The following is a 17,310-nucleotide window of genomic DNA, read 5'->3' as shown; positions in this document are numbered from 1 at the left end:
GTGGCTGAAAGGGATCTTGGAGTCATTGTTGACTCCAGGATGGACATGAGCTACCAATGCGAGGAAGCGGTCAGTAAGGCTAGCTGCACCTCGTCGTGCATCTACAGATGCATCTCAGGCAGGTCCAAGGAGGTGATCCTTCTCCTCTATGTGGCGTTGGTCAGGCCGCAGTTGGAGTACTGAGTCCAGTTCTGGGCACTGCACTTCAAGAGGGATGTGGCTAACCTTGAGAGGGTCCAGAAGAGGGCCACTCACATGGTCAGGTGGCAGCTGGCCAGGCCCTATGAAGATAGACTAAAGGGCCTGAATCTATTCAGCCTCCACAAGAGAAGGCTGAGAGGGGATCTGGTGGCCATCTATAAACTCACCAGGGGGGACCAGTGGAAAATAGGTGAAGCTCTGTTCCCCTGGGCACCACCTGGGACAAGAAGGAATAACGGCCACAAATTGATTGAGAGCAGGTTCAGGCTTGATGTCAGGAGAAGGTTCAGGCTTGATAACTTTACGGTTAGGGCTGCCAGGCTCTGGAATGGGCTCCCAAGGGAGGTGGTGCTTTCCCCTACCTTGGGAGTCTTCAAGAGGAGGTTGGATACATATCTGGCTGGGGTATTATGATGCCAGCACTCATTCCTGCCCAAGGCAGGGGGTCGGACTTGATCTGTTCAGGTCCCTTCTGACCCTAGAAACAATGAAATTATGAAACTAAGGTATAAGAATCTTCATAGGGGAAAACTGTATTCCTACAGAAGTGCTCAGGAGACCAAGGAAGGTTTGGGGAGCCTGTCCCACCCAAACCAAGTACTTGAGAATAAGATCAAATAAATTTTAGCAGCAATTTCAATATTGAAATACAAATGGTATATGAATGATAAGACAATACAGATTAAGCTTTTCAAACTAAATATTTAAATGTTCATCAATAATATATTTTTAAATATTTGAATAGAAAGATTAATCCTAAATTTAAAAGCCTTTAATAGGTGGCTCTAATAGGGAAAAGGACTTGTTACCCAGGCTTAAAAGTAAGGGCCTTCTTAGGGCCTTGTTACACAGCAATTTTGGGAGGCTTCCAGAGCTCTTTATCCCTGAATTGTCTACACATTTTAACACCTTAAAGGGGTTTAAAGTGCAGCTCAGAGTTACTCCACCCAGAGCAGGATTATCTCAGATCTGCACTGTCCAGCTCCTGTTCCATTAAGGTGTGGCCCGTTGCTGCAGATGTGCTGCCCAAATTGAAGTCCTCTAATATCCCAGGAGCTCTCACACCCCCACCCATCGAGTAGGGATAGAAGCCTGTCCTGGCTCACCAGCCTTGTAGTGGCAACTCATAGCTACAGCTCTTAGTCCTGCCCCTGCGCACCAGGTTTCTAGTGGCAAGTCAGAGCTGTGCAAGCAGGGGACAGTCAGAGAAGGTTTCTAGACTAGGGGTGTGACTGCTCCAAACTCCAAGCTAGCATTGATACCAATCAACATTTGTGCGGCTTGCAGAGTGAGGTGTAACAAAGTGCTAAGTTTCAAAGAAGCACTTATGTTGGTTCATCTGCATATGGGCCATTCAGCAAGGACCATGGTTCAAAGCTAAAGAGCAAAGATTTTGAAGTATCTGGATTTGTATACCCGATTACCTGGCTCAACTTCAAAAGCTCGCTATTAAGGCTAGGTTCTATAGAAATGTGCCAAATATTTTATTTAATTATTAATACCAATATGAAATCTGTCTAATATGGTTATTAAGTGTATCTGGCTTGTTGTCAAGCAGACATACCTATTTTTAATCCCTTGTATAAATGGTGTCTGCCTTAAACCAGAGTGAGCTGGTGTATACCTACTAAATGATTTTAAGTGACCCTGAACTGACACCTTTTAACCTGTCTTTCTTTTGCCTTCTGCACTCTTCTTGCCAATAACGTTTGCTCGTTTGCTCGTTTCCTTTGCCTCTTTGTATCCTACCCAAATTCTAGTCAAGCAGATGTAAGCAGTTGCTATAAGATATCAATATTAAACAGCTCAGGGCCTACTGCAGTCTACAAAATACAAGTCCTACATGGTTCTTTCATCTACCAGAGAAAGGCATAGCAAGAACCAGTGACTGGAAGCTGAAGCCAAGACTACTTCAAACGAAAAATAAGGCAACATTTTTTCACTGTGAGGATGATAACAACTAGAATAGGGGCCAGGGCCGTTGTGGATCGTCTGTCTCTGATGGCTGTAGATGAAGACAAGTTGCCCTTCTGGGAGAGGCACTTGGATCAAAAGCATCTTATTGGTTTTGTACAAGTGTCACTGGGTGAAACATCATGGCCTGTGTTGCCCAGGTGTCTAATGGTCTGTTCTCATTCAACATTTTCCATTATATAAAAATGTTAAGATTTTTTTTAAAATCAAAAGCCCCTGTCATGGCAAATGCTGAATGATTTTTGCATTTCATTCACTTTTGAGTTTCAGGCTCAGATTCACAAGTCAGTGGTGAAACAGATTTTTAAAGTCTGGGTTGTCGAAACCAAACAAGCAGTGTTTGCATTGGATCGCATTGGACTTTCACTAGTCATGGAGACAGTCCATCAGTCTTAGGGGTCAGAGAACCTAAAGATGAGGTCTGACCTTCTCGGTGAAATGTGTTCATTTGCAGAGGACTCTGTGATACTCAGACAGCTGAAGTTGTCAGGTTTGTCCAAATACCACATGCAAGTCTTTTGTGTGGAGGTGAATGTGGCCCAGTGTCTCTAGCTACAAACTGATGATTGAAATGCAGATATTTTCTGCTGTGCTGACCAAATGAAGTCTGGTTTGCATTTCTTTGAGTTGCAGCTAGCTGAATTATGATCTGTAATCCAGCTCTGCTATATACACACACTCAACTGTTGCTTTACTTTCCTCATTCTCAGTTTAGACCAAACATCAGACACCTGGTGAGACCTCAAACTGTGGTTAAAAGATCTGCCTCTAACTCTAGTCCTTTTCTGTCCCGGTCATGAAGTTGCCAAGATGACCAGCATCTCTAAAGAGATGGTCAGCTGAAGCTGTCCTTCATATGACAGCATTTGAGAAAAAGGTAACATAACCACAGGCTCCTCGCAAACAAACAAACAGGATCATGCAGCTGCTCTCTCACGGACTCCAAGGAAAACAGTGCTCTGCTTGAAACACTGTCGTTATTTTCATTTGCGCCGTAGCAGATGAGAATGCTATTTTGCAGAACACAGCATGACCCATTCTTATGCCTGAAAACAGAATAAAACAACTGCTGCCACAAAAAGCCAGTAGTAAATGTGAAGTATCTCATTTAAATGCTTAATTAAGTTAGAGCCCTAATACTGAAATTCTTTTATACAGAGACTGGTCCAAAAACTGCCTGACACTTTGTAGTTCAAACTCACAAGTATACACTCCTCTTCCATGTTGATTTAAAGACTGAGAAGAATTAGGCTTTCCTAACATGAAGCAAAAATAAGTTCCATAACTAGAAGCACTTAAAACTCGAGTCCCACAACCCCCATCCCGCTCTGCCCCCAGGTTATATTTAGGAGATGTCAATGTAGAGGCCAAACCTGACTGCATAAAACCATTGTGGTCATAAAAGAAAAAGCAAGTTGGAACCATGCTGTAGTTAGATAGTATTATTGCTTATGATCCTACAATTGAGGAAAACAACAAGCAGCTCGAGCAAAGGGCTTGTGCCAGAATTTGAAATCTTTCTTCATCACCATGTGACAGCAGGCATGCAATGTGATGCCTCAGGATATACACTATGGCCAACGGAGATAAAGATGCCTGTCTCTCAGGGGCTTGAGAGACTTAAATTCAAAGTTTATAGAGCACCTTGACATCTGCAGGTAAAAGAACTTTATATAAATTCCAGTTTGTCTCCAGTTAGAAACACACCTGTCCTAGGCTTCCGTTTATCTAGTTATCATATTAAAACCACACATTCACACACAAATACTGACAGCAAACCACATTACTAAACCAAATCCATTGGCCTCAGCCACCCAGGAGGCCATGATGAAAAGAGCTAGGATAAACCAGAGCCGGTCCCTACAATCCCAGTCCCCAACCCCACTCTTAAAGATCCCAGCCAAGTAGACTGGTTTTGTAACATAGGTCTGAGGGGAAGCTGGTCAGGTCATTTCAAACCCACCAAGCTTAGCACTCAAGAAGGACCATTGCCCATAGCTACCCATGAAAATGAAATGGCTCCTGCATTTCTGTCTTTCCCTGTCTCATTCCCTGGTATGATAGCCCAGGGAAAGAGCGGGTCTCGTAAGCAAGCTCTTCCCAAGTCTTATAGAACGTTATATAAATGCAAAGTATTACTATTATTACCTGCGCTTCTGGTGTGGAGCTAAATTAGCATTTGCAAGGAGCACAGCTCTTCCTCTGAATGAGCTCAAAGTATTAGTAATGGTGTTAGCAATGTTGTTGAGATTTTGCTGGCAATCAGGTGAGAGATTTCAGAACTGGAGGAATGAGATCAAATAATTAGACCTTTGTCAGCAGCCTTCGCATCCTAGTAAATATATCTTTAACCTCTTAAATGCTGGCAACTTTTAGAGAATAAACGTCATCTATTTACAGAGCTGTGTGGGCAGAGAAAGGACTTATCCAAACCACATTCATACCTACCTAATATTTTTCTGACACTGCTTTGACTGCGGCTGGTAATTTATGGTTGCTTCTGCTGGTCAGAGGTAAAGCTGGAAGCAGAAAGGGGCCAATATCAGACCATGCACATTAGAGCAGTTGGTGGAGGGAAAAGGGAGAGAAACCTAGTATTTTAAAAACTAGTATTTCCTTCCTGATATTTAGTTGACTAAAAATCTTTTTCTCTCCTCCCCCCAAATTAAATGTTCCAAACTATTATAGTCAGTCTTGGAGAAAGATTGTTAAATTCAATACGTCACTGGAGAAAGTAAAAAGCTACCACAGGATTTAAAATGCACCAGGAGAGCAGGTTAGCTGACAAAATAAAGTCTGAAGCAAGAACAAATTAAGTTAGGAGTGATTTCTTATCTTTCCTGCATTTAGGCATTATATATATGTATATAGTCACTGTGACTGTAGCAGCTCAGTGAAACTCCGGCAGAGGGCACTCCTGGCTCAATTTGGGAGTAGCTGTATGTGAGGAGTAAGACACTAATGGAATGACAATGTTGACACAGCTCACCAAGTCTAAGCTCCATGGGAAGGATGGGAGGAAAAGGCACTACATTGCTGGAGGACATTTTTGTACTTGGATACAGCAACATGATACAAGAAGGAAGAACAATAAACGCCCACACTCAGTGTCAAGAATTTGTGAAGCTGATTGCAAGGTATTGCCAAGTAAAGCTTTAGGTACTAAACAAATGTTTCTTGATTGTCTGCATCCTTGTAAGGGATCACATCTCTGTTGTCTGTGAATCTGCGTATACCATATCTGTATAAATGAATTTTCATTTCCACATAGGAAAAATGTGACAATCTTTGCATTTTTCCTGTGCCTGAGGAAGGGTGTGCGCGCCTGAAAGCTTGCAACTAAATAATTTTTTTTTTTACAAATACCTAGTTGGTCTAATAAAAGACATCACGTCTGCCATGAGTTCTGTTTCCTTTTGTGCAAGCACACACACATATAATGCACAGACACCCATAGGCCTATTATTGTAGCTACCCATCTGAGGGATGGGCAGACTGGGAATTAAAGAATTATGCAGCTCAGGTATATCATTGAATATACAGAAATTTTCAAAAGCAACAGAATTGGGTTGTTATATTTAGGCTAGGTGGCTTATGCTCAATTTTGACTTGCGCTTGTGAGTCTGCAAGTGGGCACAAGCCCTAACTTTATTATAGAAAAAGAGCAAATAAAGGAAATCCCCATTGTCAAAATTGTATAAGATAGAGTATAATAAATATACATGGCTATTATTGGCAAGATGGATTGCTTGCCCCAAGCTGCCTACAATCTAAGGAAGGCAAGGCTATAGTTTAGGAGAGGGAACTGGTGATGTGGAGAAGGAGGGGTTTTGCCTTCTTTTTAAAAAAAAAACAGTTCTGATTTAAATAACAAGGAAAAGATATCACAAACTCAGTGAGATCCTTGGGCTCAAGAGCTTCATGAAAGTTCGTGATGTATAGGTCTTAGAATCAAGTGTTGTTGACCAGGGCTGTGTGTACCTCCAGGGGGACTTGGAAAGGTCATAGCGGGTACACGCGGGTAGGCAGGGATGAAGCAAACCCTGGGGGGCGGCAGTGTCTCCCCTGGCATGTGTCCATACATCCCCTCTTACCCTGGGGGAAGGCAGGGGTGCACTGGGCACTGCTGGCCCCGTGCGGTATACTGCGGTGCTTTTCCCACCCCAGCTCACTCATCTGATTGACCGCCAAAAGGCAGCGAGGTACAAAGGGTCTGAATGGCAGGGGGAGTATGTTTCTGTGCCCGCTCCCAGGAGCTGGGTAGGGGGGCGAGGGCAGTGGTGCCCCTCTGCAGACATACATGGGGTGGGGGGGCTTGCACGTGGCGGCTGATGCCACCACCCACCACCTCGTGCTGCTGCCTCCAGGAACGGCTGAGGGGGCATGAGGGCAGTGGCACACCTCTGTGGGCCACACAGGCACTGCCCAGCCAGCCGGACGTGGGAGGGGGCTTGCACGTGGTGGCTGCTGCTGCCGCCCACCACCCCACACCACCACCCACCACCCTGTGCCACTGCAGGAGCCCACTTTCCCACGGCTGGTCACACATGATGCTCTGTGGGCTGCTGATGGGTGGCATGCGATTGGCCAGGTGTGAGGCCCGTCAGCAGCCCCCAGAGCCGCATGTGTGAGCAGCCGTGGGTAAGCAGGGTGAGGCAGTGGCGGCGATGGCTGCGTGCGAGCACCCCCGCTTCCCCCTAATCCGGCTGCCACCACTAGAAGAGGTAGTTGAAAACCCCTGCCCTATGTGGTAGGACTTTCCCAACAGCAAGTGTTGCCTTTCTGCCTGGTGCAGGGGGCTGGACCCGATGATCTTCCAAGGTCCCTTCCAGCCCTAATGTCTATGAATCTATGAACAGCACATTGGCATGCTCTGTCTGTCTGATTGAGCTGGATAATAGGGAACAGTGGTCCATGGGGATGCAACAAAGCCCATTTGCTGAGATAGTAGTGGGACCCATTGTCTGCTTCATGCTAGCTGCCTGGGTCCAGGGATGTGTGCATGGAAGTAAGATGGCAGGAGGGGTGATGCCCTTTGCCCTCAGGCATGTGAAGCTGTGTGGGGTCAGACCAAATTCTGTCTGAGATGCTAACAAGTGTAGCGTGAATCATCTAATACAACTGGCCAGATGTAAGCTTGGGTCCAACCCTTGTAATTTTAGTTAGCATCTTTCCTGTGCAAAATGCTAGTGAGGTGGCCAGTGGTGTGTTAAAGAGGGAAGGACTTATGGCAAGATGTTAAGAGGTGAAATGAGTCAGAGAGAGAGTGAGACTTCTCCAGAGACAGATCAGTGCAAATGGATGAGTGACTCTCTCAACCAGCAAGTCTTCAAGGGGGAAGGCCAGGGAAGACAAATGCTGGAAGAGACAAATAAGTGCACCAAAGAGTAGGTGGAGGGATGAGGTCAGGGAGGAAGGATGTGGGGAGCTCTTGGAGAATTTTGCATCAGGAGGCTGGTTTTGAATTGAGCCAGAGATGGCTAGAAAGCCAGCAGCAGTTTCTAGCAGAGGCGAGGGGCGTGGTGGTCTCACTTCCCTGGCAGGGAAGCAGTCTGGCCACAGTCTCCAGGAGCACCTGCAATTTAGAGCAGCAGCATAGAAGAGGGAATCGTAATTGTCAAGTTATGAAGTGTTGAAGGCGTGAATGAGGATTTCAGCAAAAATAAAGTCGCTACATGAGCGAATGTTGGCAACGGCAATCTGGAGGTGGGACAGTCAGATGCACTGAGGCAGGCACTGTGGGAAGGAAAGAATCCAAGGCCAAGGATGACTCCCAGATTTCTAGACTTAGCAACAGTGTAAATCTAAAATAGGAGTCAGAGGCAAAGCACAGACTAGATCTTTAAGCTGAAGAACATCATGAGTCATTCAGGAACTGGACCTCTGGGTTGTCACAGGCAAATTGCAAATCTTTTGATGGAAGGGGAAAAGAGCTTTCATGAGGGGCCAGATGCATCTTATATATCACTTGACACCAGAGCTGACAAAGACTGGCTCATGGCTTGAATATGAGACTGTTCAGTTAGTACCGTGATGCATACCAGTGATATTAGACCCTTTGTTACAAGGACAGACTTGGTGCTAATCATTCTTTTCTGCTTCTATTTTAATCTTTGTTGTGGGATTTAGGCATTAAACTTGAATGCCTTGTGTTTAGAGCAATGGTTTATGACACGTCCGCCCTGCCCTTCTTTGTCAGCCCTTCCACTGAGTTTACCTTGTTGGAAACAGTAGATATGAGAAGCTAAACAACGTATCGCGGCCTGAATGAGTTCCAGGACACGCAGGCAGTGCTGAGTCCTATCATTTAACAGCCCGGGGTCACTCGCTTACTGGCGCACACTGCTCCGATGAAGCGCAGAAGTGGAACGGTGGTTTTGGTTCTACATCCTACACCCTGTGCCTTGAGGCTGGCTGTACTTGGTAGTGCATAAGCCATGGACTTCAATCTTAAGGTGCGACTAAAGGAACCTAACGTTCCCAGTCCTTGGGGGAGCTCAGAGACCAGTTTCCTCAGCCCAGATTGGTCCCTGCTACAACCAACTTCCTCCTATTTCTGGTCATTTCTGTTTTTGTGTGATATTTTAAAGGTGCGTCTCTCTTAGGGAAAGCTATTCATGGCCTTCTGGTGAGAAAACCTAGCCTTTATAATTCACTAGTCAAGGGCATGTTGTATGTTCCTCTATACCCAATCCACTGAGGATGACAGTTCATTATTATCCCCATCTACAGAGCCTAACTCTTAGCTCAAGCTGTAGAAACTCATGTCCTTAACTCAAGCTGCCCAAGATGCCAGCGGTCACTCTTCTAACAATTTATTTCCTCTTCAGTCCACAGCTTTCTTCCTGGCTCCTTTATGCCCTGAATGATAAGGTTAGATTACATTGATTTTGTTCAACTTTGGAATTTCCTTCGTCTGAATTTACGCCAATGTGGGCATACGGCAAAATGAGCTTTTTGTAGGGACTTGAGGTAAATGGTTTTAGGGGGGCATCTGGATGGTAGGGGGATTTTATTTGCAATGTTTCTTGCTGACTGACTGCTTTGTGTTGTGGTATAGGAAGAGTAAATTTGCTTCCAGTTTTTGGCATTAATTCTCTGGCTTGCAGTTAGAATGGATGAGAAGGTACCCGGGGCAGGGGACACATCTCATCTGATAGTTGCAATAAAATCAGCTTTGGTTAAATTGCTTGGAAAGGATTCAATTGTTTATTTTCTTTAAATTGAAAGAAACAAACGTGAGCAATTACTAGTGGCCTGAAATTATTTGCCCATATTTTAAACTCAGCCACAGTAGCTAATTGGAGCACATCCCAGGATTCTCCTGGAGCCATATAAAGAAGGATTTCCTCTTATTTGTTCTAGCTTTACCAGCTACTGCTCTGAAGTGACCTCCTCCCCCATTTTTTCTCACCTGCAGTGAGTGGTCCGAACTGCTGTGTTACTTTGGCCACCCAATGTTTGCATTTCTCTTCTCCAGCCTTCCTGCTTTTCTCTTGGCTCTCTTCTTACATGGGGTTTCCAGAAAGTGCAGAGCAGACATAGAAAGATCCCAGCTACTTCTTACAAGGACACTTCTGTCTGGAGCTGAAAAAGGCAGGACTCAAACTGAAGAGGAAGTTGGGATTAGCACCACTATATTTACAAGAGAGTAGGGTTGCATTTAATCTGTATGGAAAGAGCCAACAGAATGGAAGAAAGAGTTTTCCATGTTCATCTTTTTTTATTTATTAAAAGCCAGCAGATTGGATTTTACAGCCATATTAAAACAAAGGTACACACAGCAGACTCCTGATGTGTTAAAATGATGATAAAATAATACTTAGTGCTGACTGTATGTAGCTATTTGCATTTTCAGAGGACTTTATTGCATTAGCTATGGCTCACAACAGTCCTGGGAGCACTCAGTTACACACACTTTCAAAAACTGACTTCAAGATTTATAATCTACCCTGCAATAAGGCACTGGGGACGTGTGCAGCGTGTAATAATACACGGTGACCCCAGAATCATCCCTCTCTACAACAGCTTGCAAGGTCTGCAAAACTGGCCTAATGTGTCTGTTCTCTAGAAAATATTCTCATTTAGAGGAAGGCTGATGTGCGTGTTTTTGTGGCAAAAGTCCAGAGAACACAGCAGCTGTGCTGAGGTCAAACTTGCAGCCAGCAAGTACTTTTGCCGTTAGCCTTGCAACCTAACTGGATGGTGCCGAACTTCTCTGGGCTACACACAATCGGCTAGTCCCAATCTCTCATTTCATTCTGTTCTGAAGATGGATATGTGGCATGGAGATCCCAGAGATAGCTTTAGCCTGGGCATATGCAACTCATGCCTCCAGAAGCATGGTGACTGCCCGCAGGTGGTGATGCAGGCAGAGATGCAGGCATTGATGGCGAGGCTGGGCTGAGTGGGGACCGTCCACAGGCAGCCGTGGTGGTATTGGTTGGACGCTGAGCCTGGAAATGCCAGCGGCACTTCTCGGGGAGGGGGCACAGCGCTCCGCCTGCTCCCGCTGCCCGTCACCTAAGCCAAGAGCACTCGCTCTTGGGGGGCATCAGTGCTCTCAGGGGGTGCACATGCACCCTCTATGCATCACCTATGAGCCTGGTAACCAATCTTCATTCTCTGGGAAAAGAAAAACCTTTGGTTCATGCCAACTAAATACGGTTTTGCATATGTAACAAACTCTCCTGGCTTTCAAATTTCAAGCAACCTCACACCTAGTCAAGGTTACAGTATGACTTGCACTGCATTAAGAAGACTTAATTATCATGTAAGTGTGCTACTTTGGACTCTGACAGCCTGAGTCTCTCTGGGTGCATCTACAGATGAAATTAGCACAGCTGAATAAACTCCAGTGCAGGTCATGCCGGAGTTTATTGCCCCTGAGTGAAGCACTTACACGTGCACCTGGGACTGCCTCACATTGAGCCGAGGTGCTACAGCCCCAGCTGACTGGGGACCCCGGGGGTCAGCCTGGCAGCCGGCAGCTGTTCTGCCCCAGCTCAGCATGCTCTGGAGGGGATGACTGGGGCACAAGGTAGGGCTAGCTGGCAGGCAGCCCCTGCACTGTAGCACCCTTCTGCGCCAGCCAGCCCCAGTCACCATTTACATGTGTGCTGTGGCGCACTAAGTAACTCCATCGTAGGATAGTATTTGTGTCTGGAAGTACTATCTGATGGCACAGTTGATTAATTTACTCCGGCCTAATATTGCCACACATGTAGACAGTGATGCTTTACTGTGGAGCTAATTAGTCAACTGCAGTAAAGCACACATGTAGATGCCCCTCTTTGACTTCCAAACACAGGTTGGTGCACATATACTGACATTCAGCCAGCCTTTGGCTTACATCTGGTGGGTCCACACTGTCAGAGCTCTGATCCAGGTCTGAACTTGAACAAATAATCATGCAGTCAAGGGGCTGGCTTTAATATAGGAACTTTGGCTTAATTCTCAGTTCTTCTGCCAGACTTTTCTGTTCCATTGAAACGCTATGTGTTAGCTCCTCTTTTGTGAAAGGTGCATCCAGCTTCTTCCTTTCTTCCTCTTGTCTGTTTTGATTGTATTTTTTGTGGCCAGGATTGTCTTTTACTATGTGCCCGTATAGTGCCTAGCAACTGCAGTCCCAGTTGTGCTTGGCACTTCAAGGTGATATTGTAATACAAATAAGAAATAACTTGGGAGTGTTTTTGGTTTACATCCATCTCTAGACCCCACCTTTCTCCATCCTTCCTCACTACCTCTTTGATTTCTAGTCCCACCTTAGAAAAAGATACAAGTTTTTTATATTAGCTCCTATAATTCCTTCTGCTGTGGAATTCTGTAGTGAGTGATGACTCAAAGATGACTATGATGCAACCTTCAAAACCACTGGTATCCCTGAAATGCAGCCATTGCTGGGGTGGAATAATACAGCTGTTGAAACAGCACGTAGCTGTTGAGAAGACTAAATGAAGGCTGTGCTAGCCAGCTGGATCTGCAAGAGTTGGAGTAATTATCCATATTTGGACTTTAACCAAGATACATCTTCAGCTAACACCCTCACTTTTATGAAAAGTGCCTTGGGATCTTTAATGACCATCCATGGTCAGGACCTCAGGGTTATGTCTCATAAGCCTCGCTGTGAGGTTGCTGTGAGGCTATTATATGTAATACGAAGGCTGGCCTACAACTCTTTCCAACACCCACACTCTCATGATGGATAACATGCCATATACTGTGAACAGAGTTGGAAGAAAACAACTCTCTTGTGATAGTCTTGATTCCTGCTCAATAGAAGTAATACTGCAGTATCAGTTTCTGTGATATGCATGAGTTCCCATCATTCTGTCCACATAAATGGCTTCCTCCTCTTGATTCATTCATGCTTCATAGAGTAACCATATCAAAATTCAGGGACAGTGCTGCAACTGGATCCCCTGCTGTGTGGAGCGCTTTCATGGGGTGGAGAGCTACACTTAAGCCGCTTCTTGTGGGTAGACACCAAGGCTTTCACCTCCCAGCGCCAGAGTTCAGAGTTCTGTGTTTCTTCTGCAACAGCTGATGTCATTGCTGACACCTAAACCTGAGTGGGAAGCTGGACGAGGTGTTAGTGACCTCAGCTGCTGTTATAGCAAAACGTGACCCTCTGAACCCAAGGCTTGGCAGGCCTGGTGTGCATGGGAGGATCTCAGCAGTTCTGCTTTAAAGGGACTGGATCTGAGTCACAGCTGACCACGTCTATTCTGTTCATCAAAAGGAAACGTAAATCCCTTTGTCTTTAAAGAGAGACCTACACTTCACCTTTGGAAGTGGGGTTGTTAAAATGTTGCCAAAGATTCCCCTTCCACTCCCGTCCAGTCTAATTGGACCAAAACCATGTGTTTGTTTAGGCGGCCTGTCACCCAAGGACATTGGGGTAATGTGACGTCTCACAAGGCCCCACGCTCTGCCCTCAGGAGGGGTGATTTATTTTAGCCCAGAAGGGACTCCTGACATGATTTAACAGTCTGCCAATTTGTAACCAAAGCCAGTCTTATAGGAGGAGTATGCAGAGCACTGGAAATAAAGCATCATGGTGGCTTCTCCTTGCATCTTTCCAGTATTTCGCGGGATGTGATACATGTGGCCAAGGTGTTGGTGCAGAGTGAAACTTGTCCCGGTGAAACTTGTCACATCGATACCCCACAAGAAAGCAACTGGCACAAAATTTCACTGATTCCTTTCTTCAGCAAAGTTATCCAGCCTAACCTGTGCATGGATCTAAACCAGGGAGCTGCATAGCTCAAATCTAGCATGGGCTAGATAAGAGACTAAAATGTATGTCCAAATCATTCAAATGCCTGGAGGGTCAGATCCATAAAGTGGTAAGCTGATGAAGCTCTAACCAGCAGCTGAGTGGAGAAAGTCAGTGCAAGCAGAACGGGCAGGGACTCCAACACTTCCAGTCAGACTGGAAGTGCCAACAAAGGAGCACGCTCTTGGCCTTTCTGTTCCTGACCTGTACGATACCCACTGCTGCAGAAGCACCAAGCACATGAAAAATAACTTCTAATGAATGTCACTGAAACTATTTCAAACCTCCAAAAATCTTCAGTTGGAAGATTTTGTGAAGGTTTCCAGTTGATTCACATAAAGTATGAATGTTATTAAGCAGCTAAAATCCTGTCCTCGGTTAAACGCATTGTAACTGGCATCCTGCAATACAAGCAGCCCAAACAAGCAGTAGCGTTCTGCTGCACATAGGAATTCACAAGTTTGGCCAAATTCAGGCACATATGTGCTTGCAGATAAAAACTGACTTAGAAGTAGCATTAAGAAGTCATACAGCACACACAAATGAATAATGGCTACGCTTTCAGCACTCCTACCAGCCTGGCTACAGACATCACGGGATAGGATGGTTACAGCTTGTATTACTATATGAGTTAAAACTAACAGTCTCTTGGAAAGACGGAAGTGTGAGCAGTTCATTTGCACCAGATTCCATATGGTTGCAAATGGCATGAACTGAAACCAGTCCATCAGACAGCCAGCCCTGATCCCCAGCCAAGAGAGGAATTAGACTGGACTTGTGTCAACCTACAGCTGACAATTATTACTACTTATTGCTTCCTAACTGAAATTATAACTTGGAGCTTAATCTAGACGGTAAACTCTTCTGCTCAGGAAAGAGTCTATAGAACAGCACTTTTTATGGCACTATAAAGTTATAGCACTCTTAAACATGACAGAAGTGCAGTGTTTGGGGGGAGGGGGACTCTGAGCCTCCCTACACTTTCCAGGCTAGGAGGCAGGGGGTGCTTTGTAGTCTCCTGGGGCCGCAGGAGACTGCGGACAGCAGCAGACTGGTGGAGAAAGTGGAGCTGGACACAGAGCTGGGGCACAGAGAGGGAAAGGAGGGTCAGTAGTGGGGAGGGGGTGCCAGTCCAGCCCCAGATCCCCCAGGCAGTGCTCAGGCTCCCAGCCGTGGCTGCTCTGGGGCTTCGTGGTCTGTGGGGGTTTGATGAATTTTCCTTCCACACACTTGCTGAGCCCCCACGCTTCTCTGACTCATCCAGGACTGCAGAGACCCTTCCCAACTTTGTCATGCCAAGAGGGAGCAGGTCCCCAGCCAGGCAGGATGGCATGGAGCCAGTGCCAATGCTCCCCTCCCATCTGGGCTGCACAGAGCTGAACCAACCTCTTTTCCCCCTTGCTGCCCAGCTCAGAGCCTGCCCTGGCTGCAAGCCCTGCTGGTCACCCATGTGGCTTCTGGGGTGACAGAGCTCCACAAGGCCTGGGGGCCCCCAGCACAGACCCAGCCCCTCTGGCTGCAGAGCAAGCCATGCTTCTGGGAGCTAGGATACAACTTTCCCCTCGCCCCCAATCCTGTCTGGCCCAGTCGCTGCCATCTGAGTCAGCTGGCAGGAGCAGGGTGGGTTGCTGGCTTTTGCAGGCTTGGCTAGTGCTCCCAGGTACCTCTGGTGGTGCCAGGGACCACTAACCAAGCTTGCAAAGCCCATGGGATACTGGTGGAATTGCCAGAAATTTGCCCAGCATACAGAAGTTATTTAAAGTGCTGTAGGTTGCTAAGGTGCTGTAAAATACAGTGCTCCAAATTTAATACCTCACATGTAACAAGGGATAATTTAAAGTGTTGTACCCATTTTTAAAGTGCTGTAAAGCCATGCGCTACTGTTAAGTCACAGCAATAAAGCACTTTAAATGGCAAAAAAGCAACTTCTTAGTTGTAGCTCCTGTTGCATCACTGATAACCAACAAGCAAGTTTGGAGCGAGGGGGCATCAGCCAGGCAAACTTGACTCTGATTTCAGCACAAAGCTGGATGCTGTGTTTTGTTTGAGAGAACAGCACAGCCCGTGCATGCATTACTACACTACAACAGAAATTATACCCCAGGGCATTTGGCACCAAACTCAAGCAAACAAAGTGGAGGCAGCCTCATCCTGAATACCAGAGGCTCCGATTAAATGCACACCGCTTCACACAGACAAATAGTATTAGCGATGGCTGACCTAACCCTCTTACAAATTGCATTCAAAGGCAAATTCTGTTTATCTCTTCCCTCTCTTCTCAGTGGTCCCTCCACTCCTGTTTCAGAGTGGACCAATTTGCTCCCTCCCTTTTCTGAGGGAACTCCGCTTCCCTTCTTGCTTATGAAATCATAAATATCTCAGAGGGGAGCATGGTTTCTAGTCCCTGCAGTGAGAATATAGAACAAGTTATAATTCTGACGGCTTTGGATCCCAGCAATGGGTACTGGCTAGCAACCTAGGTGGTAAAATTACAGTTACAGTAAAGTGAATAAAAGAATTGAGTTGGAAGCATAATGAAGACACTGGAAAGTGGGTGGGAGACCTAGGAGGACTTGTTCCACCATCTCTCTTGCACTTTACAAGAACTTTGCAAGCCTCCCTGTCTGTATTATCCAGTGAGTTAAAAGCCCAATTCAAGAAACAGAGGAAGGGCAGGCTCAGCTCTCGGCACCTTGGCTTCCTTCATCAGAGAACCCAGAAGCAGGAAGAGAGTACACAGCTGATAGGGAATAAAATGGAAAGACCTGAAGCCAGCTGCATAATGAACTGCTTCATTCGGGAGGAAGATCAAGGGTTCAGGAGTGGGAGGAAGGCCAGCGTCCATTTGGGGAGGCTGGGAAGGAGAGTCTGTCCCATGGGCTGGGGTGGAGCTGTGAATGAAGGTCTGTTCAGCAGGCTGCCCTAGTTCTGTGTTGGCTGGAGGTTTTGATGGATCAAAATTTCATTTAGATTTAATCTGCCCCACAAATGCAGTGTGCATCCTGAATGGCTGGATCAGTTACTTGTGTGCCCGGAGGAAATGGAACTAGCTCAAATACTACAGGAAAAACAATTAAACATTGTGCTGCCTTATCATCACCAAGTGGAGTCTTGCCCTTTGAAACCAATTAAACTTTAGACCTCTGTTTGCACAAATCTTTCCATAAAACCTGTGTACTCTCATGTTATGAGGCTTCCACCCACACTTGCCAAGATGCTCTGGTGGAGCCTAGTCATCATTACAAGGTCTTTCATCGGCCTTAGGATACTAGGGATGGCCGATGAGATGGTTGGGTAGGGGACTTCACAGTCCAAATTCTGCTAAATTTTGCAACTAAACAGAAGTGCACAGGGAAATCTTTGTACCTCCCTGCTGGAGAAGGGGGAGGTCCCAGAGCTCGAGCTGAAGGGTTGTGTGAAATTGCTATGAGAGGATATAAGGGACAGGTGTCAAGGGACAGGTGTCAAGATAAGCCTGGGGCCTGTTAGCAAATGGTGGTTTGTGCTTACATAGGGTGGTCTGTGTTGCTAGCTTTGTTGCTTGGGTGTTGATAGCATTGTAGTCAAGGCAGCCCAGAGCACACTGTGAGGCTGCAAAACTCTCTCAAGAAGCTGGATGAATACTCGAGCAATCGGTGCTGAGTTCTGTACTACTAAGGATACATTTCTGTTGTTGCTGCAGTGACTTGTGGCCCGGGCTGGTGAAATGCAGAAGTAAATCTAGTTTTTCTCCCTTCTCCAGGCTTCCATCTTTCCATCCTGTCCCATTCTACCCAGTCTCATTGCTATTCTAGTCTTCCCATTCCTGCCTTATGTATTCTCTGTGTTCCTCATGACCCTTTCATAGCTGCCCTTTT

General features: G+C 46.0%; 1 protein-coding gene across 6 annotated transcripts in view; it reads right to left on the bottom strand.

Annotated features, from left to right (window-relative positions):
• FGF1 (fibroblast growth factor 1) overlaps positions 1–17,310 on the bottom strand; it is a 91,740-nt gene that overhangs the window by 29,121 nt on the left and 45,309 nt on the right. For 3 of the 6 annotated variants that reach the window (XM_019535007.1, XM_019535013.1, XM_019535008.1), the window contains exons 4-5: positions 9,590–9,762; positions 4,624–4,694 (exon numbers count right to left, since the gene is read on the bottom strand). The exons of 2 other annotated variants lie outside the window; for them this stretch is intronic. The gene's annotated coding sequence lies outside the window, so the exon portion shown is untranslated. The remainder of the gene's footprint in view (positions 1–4,623; positions 4,695–9,589; positions 9,763–17,310) is intronic. One more of the 6 variants, XM_019535009.1, reaches the window with a different exon arrangement.

The sequence above is a fragment of the Crocodylus porosus genome, unplaced genomic scaffold (genome assembly GCF_001723895.1).
Source record: "Crocodylus porosus isolate Cpor-Errol unplaced genomic scaffold, CroPor_comp1, whole genome shotgun sequence".
In the NCBI taxonomy this organism is placed as follows: domain Eukaryota; kingdom Metazoa; phylum Chordata; order Crocodylia; family Crocodylidae; genus Crocodylus; species Crocodylus porosus.
The sequence above is the reverse complement of the archived record's forward strand: the minus strand, read 5'-3'. Positions and strand labels throughout refer to the sequence as shown.